The 27,939-nt window shown below is 47.5% G+C and overlaps 1 protein-coding gene across 4 annotated transcripts in view; it reads left to right on the top strand.

Annotated features, from left to right (window-relative positions):
- The window catches only part of KLHL29 (kelch like family member 29), a 327,911-nt gene that overhangs the window by 71,963 nt on the left and 228,009 nt on the right, over nucleotides 1–27,939 (top strand). For 2 of the 4 annotated variants that reach the window (XM_070451134.1, XM_070451141.1), the window contains exon 2: nucleotides 18,947–19,050. The gene's annotated coding sequence lies outside the window, so the exon portion shown is untranslated. Of the gene's footprint in view, nucleotides 1–18,942; nucleotides 19,051–27,939 lie in introns of all 4 variants that reach the window. The other 2 variants (XM_020910712.2, XM_070451132.1) reach the window with 1 other exon arrangement.

The following is a 27,939-nucleotide window of genomic DNA, read 5'->3' as shown; positions in this document are numbered from 1 at the left end:
TGAACCCAGGTACTTGAAAAGAGAGAGACCCTCTCTATAAATAGGAGTGTGATACAGCCTCAGGTCAAGGCAGGCTTCCCTCGGGAGTTGATACTTGACTTGGGCTCTGAATCAGCATTAATAGGGGATGAGAGAGGAAACAGTACACAGAATGGCCCTGTGACAGGAGTATGGAATATTATGGAAACTGAAATACGGCCCGTGTGCAGGAGCATACAAGAGGACCAGGAGCAGGGGGATAAGGCAGGATGGAAAGTAGTCACCAGTCCAGGCACAGCCTGGAGCGGGGAGGCTGAAAGCAGGGGAGGAAGAGGATCAGATGTGCATTTTGAAAAAAGTGTCTCTGGCTGCATCGGAGAAAAGCAAGTGAGGACTGTTGCAAGAGAGGGAGGCGGCTATGGAGGTAAAGAGAAGTGGATGGAGATAAAGACTTCAGAAGCAGTATTGATGGGGTGGCGATGGAGGGAGAGGCTCCTAGGTGTCAGGTTTGTGCAGTCGATCTTTAGGAGTGCTGTCTGTCTACCAGAGCCCTTGGGAAGACCCTGATGCTTTGCCTTGTTTGGGTCAGAGGAAGAGGTGTGGCACGTTGAGTTGTCTTTGAGACATCAAGATTAGAGGCGGAGGATTAGCAGTGAGGTGGACAGATCTGGAATGCAGAGGAAAGGTAGGGGCTGAGATCATGTGTTTTCAGGAGCCATCAGCATATGGAAGGTAAGAAATGCCCTGAGCATGAATCATGTGGGGAAAGGAATAGAGTTAAAAAAAAAAAAAAAAAAAAAAGGGGGAAGAGAGCCTAGAGAAAACACTTAAGGAACTCTGATATTTAATAGCCAGAGAGAGAGAGAAGTGTTCCTGCAAAATAGAATGAAACAGCAACCAAGGGAATGGGGGGGAATGTATGAGATGGGGAAGGAAGTGTTTAAGCAAGGTTTGTGTTCAGCTTGTACACACAGACTGACCACTGATGCCCGGAGACTATTCTGACTGGTCAGTGCATCCACATGGCCAGTGCCCATGCCATCCCAGTAGTTTATATCATGATTGTCATCCCTACTTTTAAGGAATAATCATCAGTATGGAAATCTTCTGGTATGGCAAACAGGAGGAAAAGTAGAAACCTTTCATTGCATTCAGCACAAGCAGTGTATATAGATGGGGGCTTCCCTTGTGGCTCTAGGAAAGAACCCACCTGCCAGTGCAGGAGACATGAGAGACACAAGTTCGATCCCTGGGTGAAGGAAGATCCTCTGCAGGAGGGTATGGCAACCCGCTCCGGTATTCTTGCCTGGAGAAGCCCATAGACAGAGGAGCCTGGCGGGCCGTGGCCCATAGGTTTGCAAAAAGTCAGACACAATTGAAGTGACTCAGCACGCAAGTACATATCGTTGGTGACCTTAATAGGAGAACTTGAGGGGCAGTGATGGGCTGAGGAGTGAGCTGAAAGAAGGAATGGGGGTGAGTTACTAGACAGGAGGCTCAGGAAACCCCTGAAGAATTTTCACTGGGATGCAGAGAAGCTGAGCAGGACAGGTAGAGGAGAATCCAGAAGGGGATGGAGGTGGGAAGCTGAATTATTTTTTATAAGATGTTAAATGATGAGATGGACTTATTGGTTCAGCACACCTTCTGTGTACTTAGTCACTAACCAAACTTGTATCTATCTTATTTGTTTATTCATTGTTTGATAGAACATTCTCATCTCAAGAAAAAGGGTGAAGAAAAAGGGTGTAACATTCTCATCTCATCCTTGGAGGTATTTACTATGTCACAAGCACCAAATTCATTTTATTTCCTTCTTTGCTTTTCCACAGGCATTTGTTGAGCACATACTGTCTGTCAAGTACAGGACAAGGTCTACTGATAGAGAGATGAGTAAGTTAGAGTCTGTTGTTCAAGGGACTTATAGTTTTGTGCAACCTCTAAAGGGTTTTCAATGAGAGGAAACCAGACTTGGGTCTCAGGAAGATCATTTGGGAGACAGACAAGAGCAAACAATAAGCTCTAATGTTTATTAAGAACCTACTGTGTGTCAGTAGTCTTCTGAGTACTTCCTTGAATACTTCGTTTAATCTCCCAGCAGGCCTATGGGTAGGTGTTTGTGTTCCCATTATACAGCTGAGCAGACTGAGGCAGAAGGTCAAAACGTTGATGAGTGGGGAGGCAGTCCTTGACCTAGACTGAGCTTGTGCACAAGCCTGAGACAGCCTGTGGTTTTTCCCACCTCCCACTTTGGGTCTGGGCTCTCGGACCAGACTGGAGCATCCACAGGGTCTCAGTTCAAAATTCGTATGTTCCAGCTCTCCCTGCAGCTGCTTCCACGCCTGAAGCTTTGAGGAGTGTGGAATCGAAGTAGCCAGTTTAATTCTTCCTGAATAGGAGTTCTCGTGGAGCTGTTAATTTTTTAGCGACTTTGTGGCTGAAATGCCCCCATGGAAAGAACACTTGTTTCTGGGAAATCATATTCACTCTTTGCTGCCTGAGACCTCTAAGTGGACCCCCGTGACCTCATGTAGCTTCCCTATTAGGACACCCCGGCTTACTAGCAAATGCAACTTTTCTCCTCTATTTTTGCTGGAGGTAAGGAGGGGGAAAGTGGATTTGCATGACCTATAAAATTTAAAGTATGCCTCAGGACCCAAAGCCACATCATTAGCCAGCACAGATCTTGCTTTCCTGGGTTTTAATTGCAGTGACTCCTCCTCCCATTATCTGGGCTTCCCTGGTGGCTCAGACTGTAAAGCGTCTGCCTGCAATGCGGGAGACCCAGGTTCGATCGCTGAGTCAGACAGATCCCCTGGAGAAGGAAATGGCAACCCACTCCGGTCCTCTTGCCTGGAAAATGCCATGGACGGAGAAAGACCTGCTCATGTCTCTGGTAGGCTACCATCCATGGGGTCGCAAGGAGTCGGACACAAATGAGCGACTTCACTTTCCTTTCCTTTTCCTCCTCCCATTCGGAGGGATGATCTAATGTAACAGCCCCTGGCCCAGCACTGAGAGAGAGAAAGAGCTGGAGACTGGGTTTGCCAGCCAGGGGGGAGGGAGTGCTCCCCAGACAGAGGTGGGACCAGAGCACTCCCACCTGGCACCTTTCAGCAGGGCTTTTCCCATCTGGAAAGAAGACTGGAGATGGATTTTCATGTTTACATACACTTTTCAATAAAAAGTGTCTTCATTTTTTTAAAGCAATGGCAGTGTTCTGGCAGGGCTGAAGAAAAGCAAACTAGCCTGGGATCCAGAAGGAATACCCGCCAGAAGAGTAGGCAGGGGTCAATGTGGAGAAATAACCTGCTACCATGGGATTCTTGAGGTTGGCTCTGACCAGTGAGTTCACAGCCCCAAATTATCCCCAGCTGACAGATGCAAAGCCTAGGCCGTCCGCTGCCACATGGCGTGTTCATGCAAGAAGCCATGTTCTCCTCCTGCACTCTTGGCTCAACCACTATGGAAAACAGTATGGAGGTTCCTTAAAAAGCTAAAAATAGAGCCACATATGATCCAACAATCCTACTCCTGGGCATGTATCTGGAAAAATCAAAAACTCTAATTCAAAAAGCTTCATGTACCCCAGTGTTCAAAGCAGCATTATTTACAACAGCCAAGACTTGGAAGCAACCTAAGTATCCATCAACGGATGAATGGATAAAGAAGATGTGGTGTGTGTGTGTATATATATGTGTGTATGTGTGTGTGGGTGTGAGTGTGGATCTATATGTGTGTGTGTAGACATGTATATTCCATTACACACAATGGAATACTATACAGCCATAAAAAAGAATGAAATTTTGCCATTTGCAGCAACATGGATAGACCTAGAGATTTCATACTGAGTAAAGTCAGACAGAGAAAGGCAAATGTTTATGGTATCACTTATATGTGGAATCTAAAAAATACTGCTATTTACAAAACAGAAACAGATTCATAGACATAGAAAACAAACTTACGATGACCAAAGGAGAGGAAGAAGAGGGATAAATTAAGAGCATAGGATGAACAGATATACACTATTACATATAAAATAGCCAAGAAACAAGGATTTAATGAATAGCACAGGGAACTGTATTCAGCATCTTATAAAAACCTATAATGAAAAATCTGAAAATATATATATATTACTGAATCATTTTATTGTACACCTGATACTAACACAATATTATAAATCAACTAACTTCAGTTTTTAAAAAGCCATGTTCTTATTTTCAGGCTTCCTTCTACATGTCACTTCTTCCTTTAAGGATTCTGTGGTAGGACAGAAAATTCTCTAAGCTTCAGATTTCCCACACAATGAAAGTGTTGTTGCAGTAAAGACCTGCTCATGTCTCTAAATGGGTTTGGGTTGTAGAGTAAACCAAAGCTTTGCCAGTAGGACCGCTGTACACATATGGTGCTAAGGAAACTAACTTTGCACCCAAATGTAACACAGTTCCCCACATTCCCAAATAAAAGGGCTCCAAAAAAAATTTTAGTTGACCTGAATACATGGATATTTTTGGAATACAGTATAAATGAAACAACAAACTGTTTACTTATAATATGTAATTAGTTACTTTAGTTACACATCTTTAAAATCACAAAATAAGTAAACTGTTAATTTTTAAATACTGCTTTCTCCCACTTTTATTAGATGAGTCATTCTCCAAACCTGTCAGGTGCAGTTTCCACTGCAAAGTGTCTTTTGTTCCCAGTGCATTTTTTTTATCCCTAGCCTAGAGCAGCTTTTCAAGTCCTCTGACAGTTTTCCAGAGCTCATGAGCCTCACTTCCGTCTACATTTTCAGACAGCACTTTTAGAATCAATGGATTATGCCTTCCTTCAAAATTTTATCCAAGTCACAGATCCCAGTTCCCATAAATTGAGGCAGTTTGCTTTTTCCTTTTTCATTTGCCTTATAGGTGACTATTCATGATCTCTTGCAGCAATTAACCATTGTTGGGTTTCTGTTTAAAGTGACTTTTAAAAGTCTTGTTTACAACAACATCCAAACACTAAAATTATGAAGTCATAATCCCAAGAATAATTACCACATCTGTGTTAACTAAATCAGGTGGGAGAGCACATCTGAGAGGTGAGATTTTTACTGATACAGAATCCATCAAACTGTATATTGGATATATTGAATTTAATATATTTAGTACATATATTGAATTATTTAAATTCAGTAATATATTGAATTTAGAATATTTAATAATTTAATATATAATACCCTTTTATTGAAGTGCAGTTGATTTATAATGTGTTAATTTCTGCTGTACAACAACATGATTGTACATATATGCACATTATTTTTATACTCTTTTCCATTATGACTTACCCTTTTTTCTGAGGGATAATGGGAGATTCAAGGGAAAGACGGTCATATATTTGAGTGTAGGCAAAAAGTTTCAACTTCTAAATTCTCCTCTAACATCCATCAGCTTATTAAATTGCACACAGGAGTGTTTCTTTACTGGCTGTTCAGTAGTTAATGCCTGTCCATACAGGTGGACACGTGCAATGAATCCAGAGCACAGAAAGTGGTGCTGAGTCCACTGGGCCCCGCCAAGAACACTGGCCACCATCTTTCCCCACTTCCTAAACACCGGTAACTGCAAGCCCCTTCTGGCCACCTTTCTGCCGACCTGCCACTGGGCTTTTGTGTGGTTTAATGAACATAGAGTCATTTGGAAATATGCACTGTGTTCCACAAAAGGAAACAGTAATATAATCAGAAATCATTATATTCCAGCACTTCAGCACTATTGCTACTATTAATGTCCATTATCAGTATATTACCTGAAATGTGTTTAACAGTCACAGGCACTAATCAAGTTGCCTGTCCTAGAGAATGTATATTCTCTCTGTCTGGATCACACTATGTATTGTGCTGTAACTGTTTTAAACTTTTTTTTTTCCACATAATTGGAACCTGCTACTTCATATTCTGAAAAGTAATGTAGTGGGTGAAGCCCTGAGAGGTTCAAAGCCTAGGCTTCCATCAGGGAAATAATACAATTTCCATGCAGAATGATTATAATATTATTCAGTGATTACATGAAAGTGGGGAGGGGTTCTGTTTTTGTTAGACTCTTGAAAGTGGCAAATTGAATTCCATCCAAGTAATCAGAGGTTATGAGTTTCCAGCACAGTATGTTTGCACATGTTGGAGGCTTATTTTCCCGGAGTCCTCCCTAGCCTGCTGCCCTCTGAGCCTTTGCTGGCCTCAAGGGACAGACCTGAAGTGCCTGGGAGTGAATTCGCTGACGAGAGCTCTCAGCCGATGAGAACTGAGAGTTGGCAGCAGAAGCTCCAGCTTCCTCATACCCCAGGTGGGGTAACTCTGAGACGTGTCCTTCTCCTTCCTCCCAGAGGTCCCCGGGGACACTGGCCCAGGTGCCCCCAGTGGCATCCTGCTTATCTAGGGCAACTTCTGTTAGCTTCCTTCACTTACCTGTCTCAGTTCCCCACTCACCGGCCTGAGCTTTCTGGCCTCACTCTCCAAGTAAACCACTTGCCTCAAAGCCTTTTCTGGGTTCTACTTCCCAAGAGAGGTACACCTAGGCCCCCTAACCCTCCCCCTTCCCATTTGGAGAGCACCCTCTCATCTCCCCCGGTGACTCAGCGGTAAAGAATCTGCCTGCCAAAGCAGGAGACACAGGTTCGATCCCTGGGATGGGAAGATCCCATGGAGAAGGAAATGGCAACCCACTCCAGTATTCTTGCCTGAAAAATGCCATGGACAGAGGAGCCTGGCAGACCACAGTCAATAGGAGTCACACCGAATCAGACACGACTGTGTGACTGAGCACACAGATGCCTCGCTGGATCCCTCTGTCCTTTAAGCTGGCAGCACCCAGACATCTTCATGTTTCAAAGCATCATCCTCCTGAAAAATGAAAATTCTGAACTTTTTTTCTTTTAATCAGGAAAGTGATGGATATAATTTATTTCTCCCTCTTCTCTTAATTATTATTACCCCATTCAAGTGAGACAAGATGATTTCATCCAGGTTGTATTTTAAATGCCCATAATCGATGCCCTCATTCTGAGCATGAATCTATGTGCTCTTAGATAATTTATGTATAATTTTAATAGATTTGTCAACGGCAGCCCTTCCTCGTCTAAACAGGCTGCTTGCAGACAGATCACTTAATTTGCTCCTCGATGCTATTTTTCATACATGGTTGCTGCGCAGCCGACAGATAGCAGATGATCCCATTACAAACACATTTGACAGGGCATGGGCTGTGGGGATGAGCAAACTCAAGGTCTCCTATGGTGGCGAGCAATGTGTGTCTCCCTCTCACTCAGAAGGGGAAGTCTCAGGGCCCAAGGCAAGGTGCTGGGGCTGTGGTCACCCGCAGCCCTCAGGAGCTGATGAGCACTCCCACTTACTTGCCTTAAGAGAGGTTGTTGGTGCCCAGCACATTCCCCACCCTGGGGATCACCTGTTGACAGTTCCTTCTTCCCGCCTCTCTCTGTGTGGGGGTGCCCAGCCCATTCATGGGGCAGGCTGGAAGTCTTCGGGGATCGATGTCTCAAAAGCACTTGTCAATATTACTCAGCTCCTAAAAAGAACGCATTTGAATCAGTTCTAATGAGGCGGATGAAACTGGAGCCTATTATACAGGGTGAAGTAAGTCAGAAAGAAAAACACCAATACAGTATATTAATGCATATATATGGAATTTAGAAAGGTGGTAGCAGTGACCCTATATGTGAAATAACAAAAGAGACACAGATATAAAGAACAGACTTTTGGACTTTGTGTGAGATGGCGAGGGTGGGATGATTTGAGAATGGCATTGAAATATGTCTATTACCAAAGGTGGAATAGATCACCAGTCCAGGTCTGATACATGAAACAGGGCACTCAAAGCCGGTGTACTGAGACGACCCTGAGGGATGGGATGGGGAGGGAGGTGGGAGGAGGGTTCAGGATGGGGGACACATGTGCCCCTGTGGCTGATTCATGTTGATGTATGGCAAAAACCACCGCAATATTGTAAAGTAACTAGCCTCCAATTAAATTAATTAATTTTGTTTAAAAAAGCACTTGTCAAGTGCTCGGGCCTGGTGCACTGGGAAGACCCAGAGGGATCGGGTGGAGAGGGAGGTGGGAGGGGGGACTGGGATGGGGAATACATGTAAATCCATGGCTAATTCATATCAATGTATAACAAAAACTACTGTAATGATGTAAAGTAATTAGCCTCCAACTAATAAAAATTTTAAAAAAAAAAAAAAAAAAGCACTTGTCAGCCAATGAGAGGTGGAAGATGATGAATAAACACCACAGCTTCCTCCTTTGTCTCTTGGAGGACAACTTTAAGATGGGTTCTCCCCAGCCTCTTGGAGCATCCTCAGCAGGAATGAGCCCCAGCTGCCCAGGCAGAACCCACTGGTTTATGCTTCCTCAACTGACTTTTCCCCATCTCCTACCTCACATCCCTACTTCCTAGTGGTGATTCCTTGGATCAACTAAAAAAAAAACCTACTTGCATCCAAATAGCTGTTTCAAGGGCCACTTTGGGGGGCGGACTCAAACTAAGATGCTTGTCCTTCTGATGTCCTCAGGTTGATCTTTTAGGTGTGCTTATCCTCCAGGACCTAGATTAGGGCTTGGCAGGGAGCTTCCTGTACCCCAGGAATTCTCCCTCCTCTGACCACCTTCAGCCCCACCAGCAGAGTTAACTTAGCCCTCACCGTCTGCAGCCCCGGGAGCTCCCCTGTTTCTGCCCATGGGTGAGTGATGGAGTAGACACCGAGTCTGCCAGCTCCTCGCTGACCTGAGCGTCTGTCTGAGAGGTGATGGTGCTCCAACCACATCCTCAGTCAGGTGTGAAGACCAGAGATGCCCAGTAGGGCAAAAGATGGGGTAGCCAGACAATGCTGAGAGTGTAACTTTTAGGGGAAAAAAAGAACAGAAACCTTTCCTTCCAAAGGCTGGTGTGAGCCCTGATGGATTATTTGCACCATTTCTGTCTGCTGGGGTAATTGCAAAGGCGAGTGCATTGTGTTCCAAGGGAAAAGTGTTCCCTAGACGTGGTAATCCTTGCCATGCCAGCTTGTGACAGAGAGAACCACATCAATTTCTAAATTTTCTCAATGGAGTGAGATGTGTGTAACATGGAATAAAATATAAACAAGTTTTAAGAAGCATCTATGTGTTTCTTTTTATCAACCTTTAGATGCGTTAAAGCCAACCACAATTTCCTATGAATTCTAGATGATATGTAGTATTTTTATTTGCTACTTCATTGCTAAATGTTTCATATAAAACTGAAGAGGAAAAAAAAAAAATACACAGTCCCACATATAAAAGAAGCAGCAGATGGCTAAATGTGACCGTGGGAGAAAAGCAGTGAAGGGAGTGGGTTCAGAACAGAGGCTCCCCTATTGGGTACAGGCCGTAGATGGGGTGGAGGGAAACTCAGGTATGAGGTTACCTATGCTCTTTAGCCATTTGCTTCCACTGTGTTTTAAGTAGCCCATTAGTATTCAGAAGAATCTACAGGTATCTTTGTTACGTTTTTTTTTTAATCTTTTAAATGTACATATAAATGAGTATGTATTATTTATAGATGTCTTTGGATTTAGAAACATCAAGCTTGAAAAATAATGCAGCAGGGAATGTTTGATTTACTGCTCGCTGGAGAGTGAGGACAGGTGTGGGGCGGGGGGACTTTCTGCAGGAAGGAAGACTGGGTTGGGATAAGTTGTTTAACCTTTCTAGGGGACTTTCCTGGCAGCTTCAGTTACAGTTAAACTGTGGAGAGATGACTGGGTGGGGAAAAAAGAGCAGCGGCCGGGGAGTTTACAAGCCAACGTTGTTGTCCCAGCTCTCCTGCTAATCAGCTGTGTAACCTTTAGCTTGTCACACACCAGCTCTTACCTTTGGTTTCCTGCCCGTATCTGGACATCAAGCCATGCCAGACTGTGGCCCATTGATTTGGTGCGTTTGTATTGATGGCTATGGGCTCTGGCCGGACTCATCGATTGCTGGGTTCATTTGCACAAGTGCCATGAGTTTGGTAAGCTGTGGTTCCTTGTTTTTTCAGATGGAACATGAAGCTCTGGTGCGATCAAGCCTCTTGCCTGCACACTTTGGTAGAGACCAGGAAAACAGAATTAGCTTCTAATTCTATTTTCAGTTCCTAGGCTGTTTCTATATTGGCCAAGAAAAGCAGAGAACTTACAGAAATTCCTGGTAATGACTGCTTTCTGCCTGGGTATGGAGAAACTTGCCTGTCTGGGTTTATTTTTAAATGGATAACTCATCATATCTGGATAAAAAGTACTGTAATCTCTGAAGACTTTTCTTTCACATTTTTTTTTCCCTCTCTGAGAGTAGAGAAACAAGGCTCAGGTCTACTCAAAATCATTTTCTGCTGGGTGAGGAAGTGACGCCTCTCAGATCCACTTGGGGCTGGGAAGGGGTTTTCAGCCGCTGGCCCTATGACTTGGTCAGAGAAGAGGTGGAACAAGTAGTTGTTGAAGTCATGAAGGCATCTGTCCTCAGGCCTGGCGTCTAGTAGTTGCTGGGGAGGAGGATGAGGGGCTGGTAAGGGCTGAAAGTGTCCTCCTGGAAGAAATTCAGGGAGATGCAGTGAAGGAAGCGGGAAATGGTAGCTGACAAGCTTTAGATACACCCAGGAAAATTACATACGTGGTCAGCCCATTGATCCACTAGCTCCCGAGGAAGATCCCTCCCCATCCATTTGTCCTCTGTGTGCTCCCCTACGTGGAGAGGTATTGGGGAAAAAAGGCAGCACCTCCCCCTGGGTGAGGTAGGGATTCCAGCAATACCTATTCTGTGCTTCAGTTGGCAGGCATGGTAATAGCAATGTTAGAGCCACCAGTTAATCTGTGCCATGGGCTATGCCAAGCACCTTTCTTACACCCAAATATTTAACTCTCAGAACAACCAAAGATGTTCAATAACGTCATCTCTTTTGGACAGGGAGGAGATTGGGTCAGAGGGTGGGAGTGCGGTGGAGAGTCTGCCGTTTAGACCCAGGCCTCTCAGACTATAAATATTCCATGCTCTCGACCACCCCACAGGCTGAGCCAACCCTGAACCAGGTGTGTCAGGGTCTAAGATGAAAATCCAAAGTGAGGCTCGGGTTGTGCCGTGTAGACCATGAGCGAGGCTGCGGGGTTTGATCTCGGGAGAAGGGGCTTCAGAACCTCTCTGCAACTCCACCAGGAAACCAAAACCCACCGAGCCTGAAAGCTCACCTTGTCTTACTCTGTGAAGCTGCTTTTCCCCACCCCTTTTCTCTAAGGCTGTCAAGAGGCCAAGACCCAGGGGTCAGCGGATGCTGAGTGGCCTTGACCCTGGCAGCCGTGTTGTTGGCCAGGACAGGCTCAGTCCAGACGCTGGCAGTGAGCAGACGCTGGACCCAAGAACTTCCTTGGTAGTTGTGTCTCCTATCATTGTGGCTGTCTCCACCCCGTGACGTGTACAGCTGTGGGCCTGATAGAGGGCTGATGCTTGAACACAGGCAAAGGCTCCCTTGAAGCATTGAAGCAGACAGCCCCAGAGTCTGCCACCATAAAAGGGACAAGCCTCAGAGATGAAACTGGAACAGAGAAGGTGGGAAGGAAGGGGGAAATCCCAGTCTTTCTGGGCTCTACTGTGGGTCCATACTTGAGGTGGGCTCTTGCTTGGGTGTGAATTCCGATGTGGTCGATGCTAAGATGGGGGTCGCCCCACATGGCCAGGATGGACCCTCCTGGATAACAGCTAGTGGGGGCCAGATTATCAGGTCGAATTCTACTTCCTCTTTCCCCTGCTCTCAACCCACTCCTGGCCTGTGATTCTGTTTTACTCCCCAAGACTCGAGATAAATCTTGTTCAAATGTTACAGCCTGGCCCCGGAGTGCAAGGGGAACCAAGGGAAAAGCCTTCTGCACATTTGAGTCAGAGTTCTCAGATGGGCAGCGTGGTCATGCACATGGAGCCTCCACAGATGACCCACCCACCTGGCCACCTGGATGGAGCTGGAGAGGAGAGGACCCCATCTCTCAGCTCCAGGAAGGAGGGGAGCACCCATTCGCACCGCAATCCAGCTCAGCAACACCAGCAGCTGGCCTTCCTGTCTCTGAATTAGGATGCCAGCCCCTGCCCTGCCTCCCGTGGGGTCTGCGTGGCTGTCTAATGAGGGAGAGAAGATGCAGAAAACACTCCACTGAGCCCACGGCACCAGGCAAATGTGAAGCGTCATCATGAAAAGCTTCAATTTATGGTTCTGAAGGAGAAGCAACATCTGGGAAGGAATTATTGCAATTTAAAGGAAAGATGCGGGCCTGGTCTATAAGAGTGAAATCTGGAAGCCACGTCTGATTTTTTTTCTCAGACTGGTTTGTATTCCAATCATGAAGCTGTGGTGTGAACGTCCAGATGTTCGAAGTGAAATTGTAGAAAATGAGTCGAGTCTTGGAGGCGTTCTCCCTCCTTCAGCAGAGCCTTACTGAGCATCTACTACGTGCCAGGTGCCACACGTTCTGGCCGCAGCTTCCTGCCGCTGTGGGTGAGTCAGTGGAACAGGTTTGCTGGCGCCTCTGCCCTTGTCTCCAGCTTGCAGCCCTCCGGAAATGCATGGTCATCCTGGCCCTGGATCCAGGGACAGGAAAACCTCTATTAACTTGTGGGGGGCTCTGAGTGGTAGGGCTGACTTAGGGAGTCCCAGTTAATTGAAGCCGGTCGGCCATGCAACCAGAAAGTAGTTTGTGTGGGAGCAGTTGATTTGCAACTTTCTTTTACTGAAACGCTACAGTCTGGGTTTCTGGCAGAGCCCTGTTGTGGCAAGACTTCGGACCCAGTCAGTGCCTGGGCACCTGTTGTCCCCATCTCCCCGTCCTCCTTGCCCAAACCAGCCAAGCAGGACAGAAGAGGGGCTGTTGAGAAGCCTCCGTTGGTGACACCGAGTTCTTATCTAACATTCCCAGTAATTCATCCCAGGAGGGTCTGTTCTCCAGAGAGTGCAGAAGACCTACTGGAGAGGAGTTTTCAGGAAAAGGGGTGACTGAAGGCAGGAGGAGGAGGGTCAGGACAGAGGAGCAGGTGTGGGTCTGGTCACAGTGGTGGAGGAGAGCTGGTGCGGTCGAGGACACGAGGCTGGACACGGCAGGACACGGGGAGGAGTCCAGACTGGCCTGGGTTCTCCAGGGCCCCTGCCACGGAGGGCCGCTGGCCGGGGAGGAGTGTGACCTGTTCGGGGTTGAGCACAGTCCCTCTGGCAGCAACGGAGCCGTGTCGCAGGGGGTTTGGGGGGGGGGGGGGGGGGTGGCGGGCTGCTTTTGCTATGATCCAGGTGTGAGAAGGGGAGGTCTCACCCCAGGTAACCGTGATGGAGACTGAAGAGAACTGTTCTGAGCAGTGACAGGGCAGGTGGCGGTGCTGGGTCCTGGAGATGAGGGTCTGGCAGTAGCGGGTATGGGGGATGGTGCAGTATCAGGTGGGCTGGTTGGGGGGCAGGATTGACTGCAGTAGAAGCTGCCAGAAAACCTCAGTGCAGTGGTTGTGAGCCACCAAACTCCACCCTGCCCAACAGCATCTGCCTCCTCAGAATGGAATTTCTCTCATAGGAAAGAATTTAAATTTCCTCTTTGGGATGGGGGAGGGTGACAATGAAAAAGATTGAGAAACTCTGAGTTAATAGTAACAAGAATCCAGGTGAGCTACCTTCCTACTGACTGGGGTTGGGGGCAAGGAGACGCATCTGTGATCACTCTGCTCTGTGCAGGGTGAGGGGGGTCACTTGGGAACCTGAGCACCTCGGAGCATCTGGGGTTGGCCCACAAGCTGGCAATGCGGGTCGGGGGAGAGGTCAGTCCAGTCATGGGGTTGGTTTGGGCTCACCAGGACATGATTGGAATGTGACATCCATGACACCTGTGCTTTTATTCAGCCCAGGGTGGTGACTTCAGAGAAAACACAAAACAACTCTAGGCTCCTCATTGACTGGGGTCCCAGGAACAAGTGAGCTGAAATTCAGAACAAAGACGTGGGATGGGAGGACAAAACTAGAGCTCCAGTTCTAGCTCCCTTCCACTTGCTATGTGACTTTAGAGGATTCTTATTTTCCATGAGCCTCAGTTTCCTCATCTATAAAATGGGAATACTAATAGTAACATATTCATAAGCTTGTTAAAATGTACACGATAAACTGTGGACAGCTAGACACTGTAAACGTCAAATGTTATGAAAATATTGTTATTATCCTTCATTGAGGAGTCATGGCCTCTGAAGATCCTGTATTCCTTTGAAGAACACATGCCCACAGAATAACTCACCAGACAATACATCCCCGTCTTGGAGAATATGTCATGGGTCTCATCAGTGGCCAATTCTGGCTCCTTAATGGAAATAAGAAGCCTCCACATTGTGCTGCATCTTTGCATCTTAATTCTCTCCTTGAAAAAGCAGTGCCTTCCAGACCCCTCAGTCCATGAACTGTCGAGAACCTGATAGATAAACACTCAAAGAGTGTTTATTTGGGGATTGGCAACACGCCTGCAAGCTTTGGTGAACCATGGTTGATATTATTAATGGATGGCCTGTTTTTCTCTCTTCTCAAATGAAGGAGAATGTGAATGAGTATGTTCCCTTGCAGGATACATTCAGAGCAGCCATCCAAGCCTGTGCCGGGGTGCCCGAGGGTCCTTCTCCAGGACTGATGGGAAGGTGGGTGTGGGAGCTGGTTTTCTTGCTCTGGTTTACAGCCTCCAGTTACTTTGCTCTCTTCCTTCCAAGGAAGAATCCTCGTTTCCCAGTTGGCTGAGGGGTGGTGAGCTGCCCAGTTGCTGGAGTCGTAATTGGGTAGCGTGGTCAAGACCCAGGCAGAGCTGCTCTCTGATCCTGCATCAGATGGGAGCCTCCCTAATTGGTTTCTCCTCTCTTAAGGCAGCTTCTCTCCAAAAAAAATTGGTATCTTTTATAGGGAAGTAAAAATGAAATCCTGGGGCCTTTGTTTATTATTCTCTTGGCTATCAATTTGGTTCATGTCAGGAACCATCTTTATTTATAGACTTAGAGTTAGAATGGGTCTCAAAAATATCTCTGAGTTTAATTTTGAGGATCTCCCAGCGTTTAGACAGTTATGTAACCCAAACAGCCCATCCATGGGTCTTGGTTTTATATTGGCCTTTATGCTCTGTCAAACTCAGTTAGCATCTTGTAAGAGCCTTCAGAAGGTAAAGGATTTAAGACCACTTTCACAGACATTGACTTATTACTTATTTTTTAAAACTTAAGTTTAAAAAAGTCCCTCATCCTTTGACTTTTTAAATTTTCTTTTCCATAGGCCTGGAAGCTGTTCTTTGAGGATGAGGTTAGTGAGAGAGAAAAGGTTGGTTTGGGCAGAGAGGTCAGAAGTCAAGTCCAGAGGCTGAACCTTCATCTCCCTAGGGGATGAAAATTCATACCTGCTTCCCTGGAATTCCTGGTTTCTTTCCTAAGATTCATTTTCCCAGGCCATGATCTTTGGAAACTGAAGATTTTGCAGTGTTATCTTGGGAATTAAATTGTTACTAGAAACCAGTTTCTAGTCATTTATTTTAAAATCATTTTAAGTACCATGCATCTCATTACAGTAGAATATGTTTAGGTAGATGAATAGAACTTACAGGCTTTCTAAGAAGAAAACATAGTGAATAATGAAGGGTCTATACATACCCCCATGTGATGGGTGCCGTGGGCCAGAGATTCAGACATTAAGATAATGTTTGTGCTCAGGATGCAAGGATTAGTGGTTGGGTGGGAGAAAGAAGAGCAAGAAGAGGAAAGAGATGAAATTACTGAGATATCAACTAATGCTGAATATGAGCTGAGAACAGCTAGAAAACCCTCAAGGGAGGCGCCTCTGGTTGGGGTGGGCAGAGATGTCATGATGGAGTGTGACTTGCCCCGGGATTGTGAGCAGGTGATGGCAATAGCGAGATGCTGATGCTTTTGCTGTGGATGATAATTATGTACCAGTTTCTCTAATGCATTAATAAAGAGAAACAAGAGTTCATAGAAATTAAATAATTTAGCCGGTGTCACAAAACTAAGGGCCACGTTAGAATTCTAATTCAGATGTCTGATTTCCACAGTTCTGCTTCTAACCATCTCTGAGAATGTATTCATTAGGGTCTTGACAGGAAACAGACACATCCAAATGTGTAATCTGAAGAGAGTTCAATGAAAGGGCTATTCACAAAGGTGTAGACACAGTAGGAAGACAGCATACAACAGGGCAATACCCCAGGGCTCATAATCAGGGCAAGGGGAGGGAGCTGTTACTGGAAGGCAGAGAGAGAGCTGTGTCCTCCTCAACACCAGCCACCAGCCATGACGTTCAGCAGAAGGTCATCTCATGAAGACTCTGCAAGGAAGAAGGAGAGAGGGGAAATAAACACCCAGCCCTACCCCAATCCCAGGTCTCCTGCTGGTGTCTGCATTGGCTGAACATAACTGGAAGTCCCAGGGTCTCAGAGCTGGAGTGATGCTCTCCATGCTGACTGGGTGAGCCTCCCAGGTCACAGAAATGGATGGAGAGCCGACCTGGAGGAGCGAAAAGAAGATCCCCAGCACAGCCTGTGATGTCTCACCCATCAGCTCGCGTTAGGGTCTTTTCATAAGCACATTAGGGAACAGTCCCAGAGAACTCCGCTTTGCATGTGGTTTATTTTTGTTCAGAACTTTGTTTCAGTTATCTCCTCTAGAAGTTGACCTCCGGGGACCACAAAGGAGGAAAGACGAGGCCATTGTCATCGGATCAGTGTAGACAGCCCTGCTGGCTCACCCCCTGAGCTGCCCCCCTGGGCTCCTGTCTGCGCTGCCGTATCCGTCTGGCACAGCCCAGAGAGTCGAACCGTCTGAGATGGAGAGAAGGGAAGCCACTTAACCTGACATTGGCAACCAAGAGTTTGTCTCGAGAGTGAGAGCTCTTTCTAAAACCTGGTGGCCAGGGTCTTGGGCTCTTGGTGAATAGGCTTTACAGTGGCTCAGTGGTAAAGAACCCACCTGCCAATGCAGGAGGTGTGAGTTCAATCCCTGGGTGGGGAAGATCCTCTGGAGAAGAAAATGGCAACCAATTGCAGTATTCTTGCCTAGGAAATCCCGTGGACAGAGGATCCTGGCGGATTACAGTCCATGGGGTCACAAGAGTCAGACACGACTTAGCAACTAAACTGCCCCCACCCTTCCAGTGGCCTGCAAGGCCCCACACAAACTGAATTCTCACCTCTCCAGCTTAATGTCCTATGTGGCTATCCCATGTCCAGTCACAACGGAGGGTCCTTGCGGATCCAGGAATACGAGTCACTGACTCTTTCTCTGCTCTGAATGCTCCCCCCTCCCCGGACACCTGCATGGCCCATACCTGCATCACTTTCCAGCGTGCTCAAATGTCATATTCTCACGGGGCCTATGACCCCAACCACCCTCTCTAATCTGTACCACACCCCCACACTCATATTCTGCCCCACTTCCCCTCTAACAAATAGTCCTGACTGCCTTCTAATCTACTGTACAATTTGTACTTATTTCTTAAGTTTATTCTGTGTTTCCATCCACTAGAAGAGGAGTTCCAGGAGGGCAGGATTTTTTTCTTGTTTTGTCTCCTCGTATTCCCAGTGCCTAGACACTGCCTGACACATAACAAGGACTCCATTAACATGTGCTGAATGAATGAATGGGTAAATAAATGAATGAGATCCTCAAGGATCTTAAAATGAACTGACCGCTGTCCTTTAGTCCTCTGTATTCCCCAGCACACATCTGCCAATGATCTTTCCCAGAAATACATCGATCGTTTGTTGTCACCAGTACTGTCGATAACTTTGTGGCCAAAGAGTTCGATTTAACCGTGTGTTTCACGGAAGCTTGGTAGAGGAAATGTGCTCATGACTTTGGCTCCATGTCAGAGTTAAATGGTGACCTTGGCTTACTTTGCTTCCCTACAGAGGTTATTTCTTAATCGTAAAGGGAACACACTATCCTTAGAAAAAATACTATTTTTGCCACTTTCAGCTTTAAAATGGCTATTTGATATGGCCCGTGTGTCTGTCCACAACAGCTGAAAAAGCTTGAGGTGAGAGGCTCAGAGAAAGACCCACTGTGTCATCGGAGCGAAGCGCATAGTAAGATGGAATTAGTTTACAATAACTTATTTACCTGTCCACATCCTTCATATCACATTAAAGCTTTCCCCAGCTAGCTGGGACTCTGGAGTGCTAAGAGGAAAAGGGAAAATCAATTGATAATGATATATTCAATTTAGAAAAATATATTGATCCCCAGGTAATGACAGTCGTGCATTTATTGCAGTGGAGGTTGACGTTGCCTGTCATGAAGATAGCATTCACATATGTTATATTTGAAAGAGGAAACTAGGAATAACCCTGCCTTCCCTTAATAGATAGTCTCTTTCTATGAGGTATTAATCTATATATTTCATAAAAAAAAAAAACCTTCTCTCCAGGGAACCCATCGTTTGCCTCCTCAAGGTCTTCTAGTCCATTGTCTAAAAGTAATGATTTGTTTTGGTGGTTCTCAAGCTTGTGTCCTATTCTCTTTTCAGCATTAGATTAAAGATGTTCATTTTTTATTTTTTGCCATCTCTGGAATTTCTTGGTTTGGATTAGATGGAAAGGAATGCCATGATTCTCATTCTTATTGAGTGACTATGGCTTTGCTATGGGGATTTGAGCCTTGTGCGTTGGGGAGTGAGGAATTAGGATCTCATATCTGCCCCTTGGGGTTCTCTGCTACCCACACAGACTCCCTTATCTTGGTGGCCAGGGCCAGTTTGGGCATGGCCTGTGCATGGTCATCACACCAGGAAATCCAAGGTAGGGACAAGCTTCCATTTAGGGTGGGGACCACCTAAGATGCTGGAATTCCAAAAAGAGCTTTTCGAAAAAGATGATATCTTTTCCCCACCCCACCCTCACTCTTCTCTTGTCTCTTTTTAGACAGCCTGGCCTCCTGGTGATGCTCACGTCGTGCTAAGAGTTGGTGGCCATCGAGGATTTTGCATCCTGGGGACGAATCCTGAGCTTGCCAGAGACGGACGGAGCAAGGTAGGTCAGCTCACCTGGAAGTCAGGCATTTTTCTCTGACATTGATTACCTCGGGGAAGTGAGATATAATAGATGTAGCTGGTCCTCTCACCATATTGTTCGTGAGATTTTTACCATGACCTGAGATTCACTGGTACCCAGAGCCAAGCTTAACCCCCTGGGCCCCCACCCTTCTGGGATCAATGCGCAAGCATGACTGGCACTCTTGATCACTCGCTTGGGGCCCTGAACCCATAGGAATTTGGGTCTGGGGGCAGCCAGCCACTACATGGCTCTTAAGCTCCTCAAAAATTGTAATTCTTCCTAATTTAACTTTCTCTTGTTATTAAAACAGAATTGTTTAAATGTCATTAAAATATTATTGATACTGTTAATATTAAAATCAATATTATAGTATTTGTTCATTGTAAAACTATTTTAAAAGATAGCACCTAAAATTATATAAATTACTTGTTAATATAGTCCTGAGAAATAACCACCTCAGTGCCCCTTTCCTGGCTGTTTTCCTTTAGATAGAGAGTACACGCACACATGTATTCACACAGATGAGGTCACATGGTGTGTACTACTTGGTAACTCGTTATGTCGACTTCACAGGCTGTCCCAGGTACCTTTTCAAGCCACTAAATACAATTATATACCATCTTCTTTTTTGGGGCCACACCCCAAAGCATGTGGGATTCTAGTTCCCTGACCAGGGATCAAACCTGCACCCCCTGCATTGGAAGCATGGAGTTCCAACCACTGGACCACCAGGGAAGTCCCTCCATAGCATTTTTAAAGGCTTCATATCATATGGCTATAATAAGCTATAACGTTTACTTGTATGTGTGTTAATTTCTCAGTCGTGTCCAACTCCTTGTGACCCCATGGATTGTAGTCTGCCAGGCTTCTCTGTCCATGGGATTCTCCAGGCAAGAAAACTGGAGTGAGTAGCCATTCCGTTCTCCAGTGCATCTTTCCAACCCAAGGATCAAACCAGGGTCTCCCACATTACAGGCAGATCCTTCACCATCTGAGCCACCAGAGGAGGCCCCACAGTTTACTTAACCAGTGCCTTAATAATGGAAATTTACTGCATTTTTGATACATCACTCTTACCAATAATACTACAACAAACATTTTTGCATATGTCTCTTTACATAGTCAATTGATTATTTTCTTGGGTTAAACTTATAGAGCTCAGGCTTAAAGTTTTGATTCGGGAGCCTCCAACCTAGATTGTGAAGACCGGGCAGTCAGGGGAGTTATGGGGGGGTTGGGGGGCAGGGGTTGCCCAGAATATTGAAGGTGGGAGTTGGGGACGCGGGCAGTGCGATTCAGGCCGGTTGAGGCTGAGTGGCCTAGGCTAGCAATCTCGATGACACTTGAACCTTTAGAGGTCCAGGGGCCAGTGTCACCCTGCATCATTCCTGGGGCCTGGTGCTGGGTACGCTCAGGTAAGTGCTTTCCGCAGGGCCACGCGCTGGTGCCCGCTGACCAAGAGCCTCAGGGCCTCTGCCTGGGGCCAGCCTGGAGCCTGAACCCCAGCTTCCTTCCACATCAGGGGCCTTGGCAGCAGGCCAGTCAGGTTCCTCAGTGTCCCCATTGTCCACTGGTCAGCAAGCCTTCTCTCTGGACTCAGAGGCAGTGGGGTTGGGGTGCCCTCCACTCCCAGGGCCTTCCCACAAACAGAAGGGATCCCAAGGTGCAGCCACCATGGCAGTCAGCAGGAAGCTGGAGGGGGTTCCAGGCCAGGCCTGAATCAGCTGCTGAAACAGAAGAAACATCCGTATGCATCCAGCCTGCTGCCACCAAGCACCCCAGTAGCGGTGGCCAGTGGGGGCTGATGGGCCCCTGACCTTGAGAGTTGTTCTCAGAGCACCACTGGCTGGCTGGCCAGTTATCCGTCTACTCATCCTGGACACTAGGCAATGCTTTGCTTCTGCGACTGCGGAGCCAGAGAGGAGAGTTGGAAAACTAGCTTCAGTCAGAAAACTGAGGCGGTTGGAGCAGTGGTTAAGGACCCACCTGCCAATGCAGGAGACGCAGGTTCGATCCCTGGGTCGGGAAGATCCCCTGGAGAAGGAAATGGCAACCCACTCCAGTAATCTTGCCTGGAAAATCTCATGGACAGAGGAGCCTGGTAGACTCTAGTCCATGGGGTCACAAGGAATCAACACAACTTAAGGACCAAACAACAAGAACAACAAGCTTGGATTTGGTGACCATGGCGTTCAGTGTTTGAGAAAAGAGTCAAGAGACGCTCTTCACTGAAGTCAGCCTTCCAAGAATATGTCTTCAAGTTCTAGTGTGAGTGTGGATGGCACAGAGGCGACAGAGAGACCCAGGCAATGGTGCTGATGGCCCTTATTTGGGAGTCTTCTATTCCCTGCCTCTGTGCAGGTGACACGGCTCTTATTCATCCCATTCTTGGAGAAGCCTGTATTTTAAGACTGGGAGGGCACTGAAGGTGACCTCACCAGGCATATCTGATAGGATACACCCCTTGTGGGCCTCACATCTCTGTGCCCACTGTGAACACCTGGCGATCTTCCCCAGCACCTGGCCAGCCCTGGAGGATGGGAATCACACTGATTCTCTCTGTGTTCCCTTCCCCCATCCCACCCAGTGCCTGCTGGGCTTTCAATAAATATCCACCGTACACTCAGTCATAACCATTCCTTGGAGCACCACCATAGCACGTGGTCCAGGGCTGGGCTGTCCATTTCCTTCACGTGCGGGACTCCCACTGGTTCCCAAGAAGACAAGAAGTTCCCACAGCCCACTTGGGCCCCTTGGTGACCAGTGGTAGAACTATTGCCTTCCTGTGAAACTGGGTCAGATTGCTTTGCTCTGTGTTGCCTGCTACAAAGCAGGGTCTGCTCAGACAAAGAGCCTGGAGGGCCGCTGTCCGCTTGGCAGTGGTTTGATGAGAATCCCCTGCCTAACCGAGAGGATGGTACCAGAACCAGCCAGCGGGAGGGAAATCTGAGGCCAGCACTGCAGTGTGTGATCCTGGCTGCAGCAAGGCTGAGCAGTTGGGGGTCGAGATAAGGACCCGGTTTGTGTAAGGCTGAGGGTTGAACCAAGAATGGCATTAATAGACACCTAGGCGCAGAGCTGATGAAAGGTCAATACCAATTGCCTTCAGTGGGTAGGAACGCCCCTGAGTAGCATCCCCAGGCCCCATCCTGGGACTCTCAGTGCTGCCCACCCAGGCCCTGAGTCCCTCTGTGAACCCAGAATCCTGGGAGGATATTGCAAATGTCCCCAGATCTAACGAGACCTGGAGTTGTTCCATAGAGGACACCATGTGCTGTGCCCTGGACTTTTGCACTCACAGCAGCTTCACCCTGCAAAGCCAACTCAAAGGTGCCTTTGCTGACCACACACATCCTCTCCTTCACTCCCTCACTCCGCACAGCCGCTTTTCTGTGGATCCCCAGTCCCTCCTCCCTCCTTCCCTTACTCAGCCATCCCCTTTCGGCTTCCACCCTAAACCAACGGGCTGGGGCACAGATCCTTCAGTGGAGCCTTAGCCAAACCCTCAGCCCTGGCTGGGCATCCTTCATGCATCGCTGGCCCATTCCTGGCCCAGTCCCTGCAGCTGATCCCTTCCTTCCCTGTTGTCCTCAATACCTCCCACCAACCCTGGACTCCTCGGTCAGGGTCCTTTTCGTTTCATGGAGAAATGGAGCCTCCCACCTTCAGCCTGGGCGGGCTGTGTCTCCCTGTCTTTCTGGCCAGGCCAGACCACCTTTCCTCCTTCTGCCTGTAAATGACATTGTTTATGCTGCTGCGTTTTCCTCAGCTTGCTTGTCTCTCAGCCGCCCCTCTACTCCCTCTGCTTCGACTGCCCCGGGGCTTGATTCTTGGGCAACAGCTCTGTCCCAAGGTCCTGACCCCTTCTCTGTAGTTCTGAGAACTGCATCGCAGACTCCAGAGAAGCCACTTCATGGCTATGAAGCATCGCCTCTCCCTCAGCTATCTGTGAATCTCTGGCTCCTTTGCCTTGAGCCTCTCATCCTCCTTCCTGGACCATGAGCTTCTGGAGGACAGGGATCATTTTCTTATCTCCCTGTTATGACATCAGATAATGTTATTCAGCTCAGAGATCACAGGACTGCAGGACAGAGTGACCTCACAGACAGTGTGATGGATGGGACCCTGGAAGGAGAGACCACTGGGCTCATCCCAAACCCACCACTAGTTCCTGACAAGCCCCACGCAACTTTCTGAGCCTCCATCCCCTCTGCTTTAAATGGAGAATGACCCCCCACCTTCCTAACTCCCAAGAGAAAGTGGACAGGTTCAGAGGTAAAATGATGCTACCTGGGCCAGCAGTGCTCAGCGCTCAGTGAACACTGCAGTCACCTGGAGAGTTTAAAAAATAAGATGCATGGGTCCTTCCCCCAGACCTTCCAATTTCATCATTCTCATGAGCATGGGCATCTGTGTATCTTAAAGCTTTAACCAACAGTCTCATCTCAAAGGTGTTGCCGAATTCCTGGATTCTAAGCCCTGAGGAATTGGGGTGGAAGTTATGGAGACTTGTTGTTGTTGTTTTTCTTCAGTACCTAAATCGTGTCCAATTCTTTGTGACCCCATAGACTGGAGCCTGCAGACTTCTCTGTCCTTCACTGTCTCCTGGAGTTTGCTCAAACTTATGTCCACTGAGTTGGTGATACCGTCCAACCATCTCATCCTCTGTTGTCCCCTTCTCCTAGATTTGGTGAAACAAAATTCCTGTATGATGTTGTGTGATTTATCTGCATTTTCAGCTACTCTAAAATCTACCCCCTGGATCCAGGCTTCTGAAAGCTGGATACCTTGGCTATGACATAATCAGCCCTATTCATCTTGCCTCACCCCAAAATGCTTTTAATGAACCCTACAGGCAGACTTTCCTGGTGGTTCAGATGGTAAAGAATTTGCCTGCGATGCAGGAGACCCGCATTCAATCCCTGGGTTGGGAAGATACCCTGGAGGAGGGCATGGCTTCCCACTCCAGTATTCTTGTCTGGAGAATTCCATGGACAGAGGAGCCTGGTGGGCTACAGTCCATAGAGTCACAAAGAGTTGGACATGACGAAGTGACTAATACACACAGGCTGTCACAACATCTTTTTTCCTATGGAGCATATGGATGTGCCCACATTTAGGATTTTATGGCAGTCAATGTCCATCCTGTCACTGTGACCCCTTGGCTGGGTCCCTTGGGAGAAGTTCCTGTGATTTCAGCGCAGACATATTCTAACAAGCCTTCATCATAGTATCTCATACTGGATCATGTCATAACAGATCAGCTCCTTGTTTGCCTTTTTCAAGTCTAAACAGTGGCTCTCAAACCCAGTTGCATATTAAAATCATCTAGGGGGATTTTTACAGGTCTGATATCCAGACAACACAAGTCAATTAGACCAAAATTTCTCGGGCTGAGACCCAGGCCTTTTGTGACACACCCCAGGCCATTCCAGTGGGAGGCCAAGGTGAGAGGCACCACCAAGCATGGAGGCAAATCTGTGACCCATTTGTAGCAAATGAATGGGACTTCCTACCTGTGGTTTCATGGAGGCCGCTTGCCTTGTGCCATTGCCTGCCCCTACACTTGTTTGTCTTATAGTATCCTTGTATGTCACCTTCAATCCTTTCTGAACTCAGTGAGGTGAAAACAAACAGACTAGAAAGTGTCTTGCTTTTCCCTGGCTGGGCCCTAGGCACAGCTCCTGCCTTATTGAACCTCCCAGGAGAGAGTGTTGCAGACTCCCTCCCCTACCCACGACTTCCAGGCTAGAACATTTGGTGCTGGTGATCCCACAGTGGGGAATTGCAGCCAGTCTTCTTAGAGTTCTCCAGGGACTGACAGGGTCATCCACCAGAGCAGCACTGTGCTCAGGATGGTGGCTGCACCCTCCTTGTCTGCCTTCCTTGGCCTGTGAGACTCGACCCCATGCTGAACCATCGACTATCATCAGCCAAAGGCAGGCGATGCCCCAGAGGTGGAACCCCTGTTTCTGGAGCTGAGTTATTGAGGAACAGAATGCACACAGGGCGTGCAGTTCCCCTTAGCTAATTGGGATGGGGCGGGACGCACACGGCAGTTTTCACTCCAGCTGCAAAACCTCGTTTGGCACCTGGGCCAGAAATAGCTTATCTGTAAACTTCAGAGTTTATTTTTGTGGCCAAGTTTGATTTTCCAGGCGACCTGTCTCCTTCCTTACATTGCACCTACCCCAGAGACCAGGGCTGTTGACTCGCAGTTGTGAGTCTATGCCCTATGGGTGGGCACCTGGCCCAGGGGCGTGGAAGTTGACACCCAGCCTGTACTCTGCCAACTTCATTGTGTACTGTGAGGGCTCAGAGGGAGGGCACCTCTTACTGATTTGCAGGAAAATGCCAAATAGACTGGTAGTAGGCCCTGCCAGAGTCCTGCTATAGGAGAGAACCATGCACATGTTTGTCCAGTAACCATGGAAGGGTGCTCCTGAATTTGTGGCTTCTGTCTCTTATTGATTGTCTCATATATTCACAGGTCACTCAGAAATTTTTAGCTTTTATCTTCTAATCATAGATTCTGTGTGTCTGTGTGAGTGTATCTTGCAACATGACAGACAGAACCAGAAGCATTGAGGCTGTAGAAGGAATACCCAGCCCGTGGTAAAACAAATGGGTATTCCAACATTCATTCATTCATTCACTTAAGCACTCACTGGCAACCACACTGTATATTGTTCTAGGTACAGGGTCCAGTGAGGTCAGACAAAAACCTGTCCTCAAGGAGCTGGCAGTCCAGTGGGGAGACCAGCAAGTAAATACCTTCATATAATAAGATGTGATAAATACAACAATAGGAATAGAGACAGGAATTTTCACAATGTGCTATGGAAGAACTCATTCAGTCAACAAATATTTCTTGAGAGTCCCTGCTCTATACCAGGTATTATTGCAGCATGGGGGATATAGCAGTGACCATATGAGACCAAGTCCATGACCCAGAGCTCACGTTTGAGGCCATGAGAGTACTCAGCTGCTAACTTAGTTTGGTCAAACCACAGGCTTCCAAGAAGAGGAAGCTTCAAGCTGGAAATGCGCGCGCGTGCATGTGTGTGTGTGTGTGTGTGTGTGTGTGTGTGTGTGTGTAAGTGAGTGCAGGCAGCATTTCAGGCAGTAGGAACATCTTGTGCAAAGGCTGGAAGGTATAAAAGGATAGGAGAGCCCAGAGCATAAGTGCTAACGGTGACGTAAGAGGTGGGAGATGTGGCTGGAAAGGTAATTGGATCTCTGCCCTGATGGGCAGTGAGTGCCATGCTAAGCCCCCAGAAGCCACCCTCTGAGATAATGGAAGCACAGCTGGAGGCTCACAGAGCCCTGGTTAGAGTCCACTGTCACAGCCCAGCCCTGCGCCCTCCCTGACCCCAAGACTCTTTAGCAGGCCTGTGCCCTGGGCAGCCGCTACCCAGCCTCCATTCATTAGAACATCCAAGGCTGAGGTAACATGACTTACTCTATTCTTCCCACGACCCTGTGCCTGCAGTTTGCAAAGTGTTTTCACATAATTTCATCTACTTGGTCATAAGGGAGACCCTAGAGGCAGACAGAGAGTGATGATTGTTGCCATTGTTTATGCCGAGCAGCAAGCTGAGGCTCAGAGAGGGTCGGTATCTTGCCCGAGGTCACACAGCCAATCAAAGCAGAGTAGGAACTGGAGTCCTTGTCTCTTGATTCCTAATCCAGAGCTCTTCTTATCTCCACGTGAACTGCTACTCCATAGATTGAAACCTGAGAGTGCTGCTGCTGCTGCTGCTAAGTCGCTTCAGTCATGTCCGACTCTGTGCAACCCCATAGACGGCAGCCCACCAGGCTCCCGCATCCCTGAGATTCTCCAGGCAAGAATACTGGAGTGGGTTGCCATTTCCTCCTCCAATGCATGAAAGTGAAAAGTGAAAGTGAAGTCGCTCAGTCGTGTCCGATTCATAGCGACCCCATGGACTGCAGCCTACCAGGCTCCTCCGTCCATGGGATTTTCCAGGCAAGAGTACGACAGTGGGGTGCCATTGTCTTCTCCGAAGAGCACTAACGAGTGTCAATCTGCACCTGCCTATCTTCTACAAACATTACTTGACCACCTACTGTGTGTCAAGCCCAGCATCAAATAACCATCCTCTGGGCCTCGATGTAGTCCCATCTATGGTGACCCAAGAGGCCCAAAGACTACCGTCTGGGGCCCAGGCGTCACCCACCTTCATCAAGTTGAACAGCGCATGGAATTACCCCCGCAGGCTGGGACTGCTCCGCTCACTCACCACATCCTCTCATTCGGGCCACTCGGAGGCGCATTCGTTACAGTCGCTGATGCATGTTTTTGCCCTTCCTTGTAAGGGAGCTGGATGCTAAAAGAATAGGGGAGACTTAAGCCTCATTCACAGAAGGCAATGGCACCCCACTCCAGTACTCTTGCCTGGAAAAATCCCATGGACAGAGGAACCTGGTAGGCTGCAGTCCATGGGGTCACTAAGAGTTGGACACGACAGCGACTTCACTTTCATTTTTCACTTTTATACATTGGAGAAGGAAATGGCAACCCACTCCAATATTCTTGCCTGGAGAATCCCAGGGAAGGGGGAGCCTAGTGGGCTGCCGTCTATGGGGTTGCACAGAGTCGGACACGACTGAAGCGACTTAGCAGCAGCAAGCCTCATTCACAGAGCAGAAGCTTCCCTGTGTAAGACAGACGCAGCCTAGCAACCTTCACGGGCCATCTTTTGATTTGTAGCAACTCATTTAGATAAAAGCATCTGGTCCGTGAGGTAGCAACAACAAGGAAAAATCATTAAAAGCATATTTCTGCTTTTACAGAGTAACCTAGTAACAGCACAGGAGGTGACAATTAACCCGGCCCCCCTCCTC

This window comes from Odocoileus virginianus, chromosome 2 (assembly GCF_023699985.2).
Source record: "Odocoileus virginianus isolate 20LAN1187 ecotype Illinois chromosome 2, Ovbor_1.2, whole genome shotgun sequence".
Lineage (NCBI taxonomy): Eukaryota > Metazoa > Chordata > Mammalia > Artiodactyla > Cervidae > Odocoileus > Odocoileus virginianus.
The sequence above is the reverse complement of the archived record's forward strand: the minus strand, read 5'-3'. Positions and strand labels throughout refer to the sequence as shown.